We start from the raw sequence: 3440 nt of genomic DNA on the forward strand, positions 1-3440 counted from the left end.
TTTGAAAGGTTTGTAAGGCCAGCATCTCTAACTCCCCGTGCCCTGAGTGAGCCTCAACTATTTCTAAAGGCGACTCAAATTCAAATACTTCATAGTGTGTCTCCAGTCATTCCAGTGCAGACTGGTTCTGGACAGTAAATGTCATCACCAAAGGCCACCGTGGATCTGAAATCAACAGTTTTCACATAGTAATTGTCGTAGCTATTGTGTATCGTATGTCCATGTTCTTTTTCAATGTGTTCATCATTTCATGGGTCCCTGTATTAAATTTTACTGAATGATTAATTTGTGAATGGAGACATTCCCTTCACCACTCATTCGAAACTCCATGGAACATTGAATGATTTTAATCATACGCTTCCAGAGGACAGTCCTGCCATTACTGGGATGAATCAGTGAACATTCCGGACGTATTCTTGAAGGCAAGGATTTCCTTCTCCAGTTTAGGGGATCATTACAGCACTGAATCCCATGTGTGCGTTCATTAAAAGCGAAACAGTTGCAGCAAAACTTTAAAACTAAGATTTTGCAATCTGCTTGCATTGGCTGTCCTAAAAATTACATTCCATATTGTCATATGTTTGTGGATGAAAACACTTTCTGAATCTGGAGCAATTACATTTCAGTTTTGTCAAAAAATTGTCATTCACTGTTCTCTCTTTCCCTTTCAGTTTCCCGTTTAATATCCCGTATTCTCTCAGTTTATCTTACGTTTTGAACAATTTCAAACAATCTCACTCCTGATTATCAATCCGAGAGAATGCCACAATTTTGTCAATTTATATGCAGTGCAGCTGTAGGGTGCGGTGAACAAGTGGCAAGGCATTGGTCATGTGAACCAAATAAAAGTAGCGGGCTGGTAAAGTCTGGCCATTCCATCGCAGTCATATTTAAAACATTTAACGTAATCTTTAGTCAAATCATATTGGCAGAAAAGAAGAAAACGTAAATGAAAAAATTGCCGATGTTGAAAATCAAACAAAAACAGTCGATGCTATAAAATTTCAGGACGTCTTGCAGCATCTGTGGAGAGACGGACCCAGTGGATGTGAAACGTGAACTGTGATTCATCTGCACAGATGGTGCCTGCTCACCTGTGATTTTACAGCAATTTCTGTTTTTGTTTCAAATTGGCAGATTTTGTCATAGTTCATGAGAACAGTGTTCTCGACCATCAAACAGACAGCGTGTACCTGATAGTGCGAAATGAGACAATAATAATGAATGAGTAAAGAGTGTTGTACTGGAAAAGCACAGCAGGTCAGGCAATATCCGACTAGTAGGAGAATGGACGACTTAGGCATAAGCCATTCATCAGGAATTAGGCTCGTGAGTCGGGCAGAGGGACAAAGCTGAAGCCAGGTGCCAACTCGCAGGAACCTCCTCCTACTGACCCCGATCACAAACTCTCCTCCCATCACCAAACCATCATCTCCCAGACTATCCACAATCTCATCACCTCTGGGCCTCTCTCATCCACAACCTCCAACCTCATTGTCCGTGAACCGTGCACTCCCCGAGTCTACCTCCTTCCTTTGATTCACAAACCCGATTGCCCCAATCGACCTATTGTCTCAGCCTCCGCCTGTCCCATCTGAATCATCTCTTCCTACCTCGTCACAATCTTACTTACCCAGTCCAGGCAATGTGCATTAATATTCGTGACACCCCTATGCACTTCACCTCCTCCATGAATTTCGTTTCCCTGGCCCCCAACGTGTCATCTTCACCATGTACATCCAGTCCCTGTACAAATCCATCTGCCAGGGCAGAAGTCTGCAAGCCTTCCATTTCTTAATCTCACACCATCCCAACCAGTACCTTTCCACAGACATCCTCATCCACCTGACTGAACTAGTCCTCACAATCAACAACTTATCTTTCCAATCTTCCCACTTCCTCCATCGAAACGGGTAGCCATGGGCATCCGCATGGGACCTTGGTATGCCTGCCTGTTTGTCAGATACGCGAAACTGTCCATCTTTCGCAGTTACACAGGCACTATCCTCCGCCTGTTCCTCCTCTACATCGATGAATGCATTGGCGCCACTTGGTGCTCCAACGAGGAGCTTGAATAGCTCACCAACTTTACCAAAAGCTTCCACGCCGACCTCAAATTTACCCGGATCATCTTGGCAACTTCCCTCACCTTCATGGACCTCTCCATCACCGTCTCTGGCGACTGACTAATTACAGACATATACTACAAGCTCACCTACTCCCACAGGTATCTAGACGACATCTCCTCCAACCTTATTACATGTTAAAACGCCATTCCTTTTTCCCAATTCCTCCGCCTCCACCAAATGTGTTCCGAGGATGACCAATTAAACCTCAGAAAGATACACTTGGTGTCCTTCTTGCACCATCATAAATTGCCTTCCCACGTGGTTGACAACGCCATCCAGTGCATCTCCTCCACTTCACACACCAAGACCCTTGAACCCCACGCCACTCAACGCAACAAAGACAGAACCTCCTGGTGCTCATCTTCCACCTAACCAACCTCCGCATTAAACGCATCATATCCTGCCACTGATGCCACCTCCAAATAGACACCAACACCAGAGATATATTTTGTTACCCAGCCCTGCCAGCATTCCAAAAAGACCATTCCCTCCACGACCCGCTCTACATGTCCACACTTCCCTCTACCAGACCACAATCCTCTAGTGGCATGTTTCACTGCCACGAAAGGAGGGATGAAACTAGCACCCACACCACTCCCCTCATCTCCAACCAAAGCCAGTAGGGATCATTCCAAATCCGTTAGAAATTCACCTGTACAGCTACTAATGTCATCTCCTGCATCCGTTGCCCCCAGTGTGGTCTCCTCTACATCAGGGAGACAGGACACCTTCCTGCATATCATTTCCGAGAACATCTTTGGGAAACCTGCCCCCACGAACTTCACCGTCTCGTGGCTGAACACTTCAGCTCTCCCTCCCCCCCCGTGAAAGACATGCAGGTCCCGGACCTCCTCCACTGCCAAACCTTTACTACCCAACGCCTGGAGGAGGAACGCTACACATTCTGGCTTAGGTCCTCGAACAGCACACGGGATAAATGTGAATTCGAACAGTTTCGTCATTTACCCTCCCCCAAATTCAAGCCTTCAACTTGCCACCGCCCTCTCGACCCATTCCATCACTGCCACTTCTATCCTATTATGTTCTCCCTCATATTCATCCATCTATTGCTTTCTAGCTATTTCCCCTCAACCCCACACCACTTGTATTTATGTCTCAGCCCCAACTCATAAATCTTTTCCTGAGGAAGGGCTTAAGCCTGAAAACTGAATTCTCCTGCTCCTCGAATACTCCCTGATCTGCTGTGTTTTTCCAGCATCACACTACCAACTCGGATCTTCAGCATCTGCATTCCTAACTATATCTTTGGAATTGTCAAAAACGTTGGTGTGAAGATCTCCCTTGATTGCA

Source organism: Hemiscyllium ocellatum, unplaced genomic scaffold (assembly GCF_020745735.1).
Source record: "Hemiscyllium ocellatum isolate sHemOce1 unplaced genomic scaffold, sHemOce1.pat.X.cur. scaffold_406_pat_ctg1, whole genome shotgun sequence".
Taxonomy (NCBI): Eukaryota; Metazoa; Chordata; class Chondrichthyes; order Orectolobiformes; family Hemiscylliidae; genus Hemiscyllium; species Hemiscyllium ocellatum.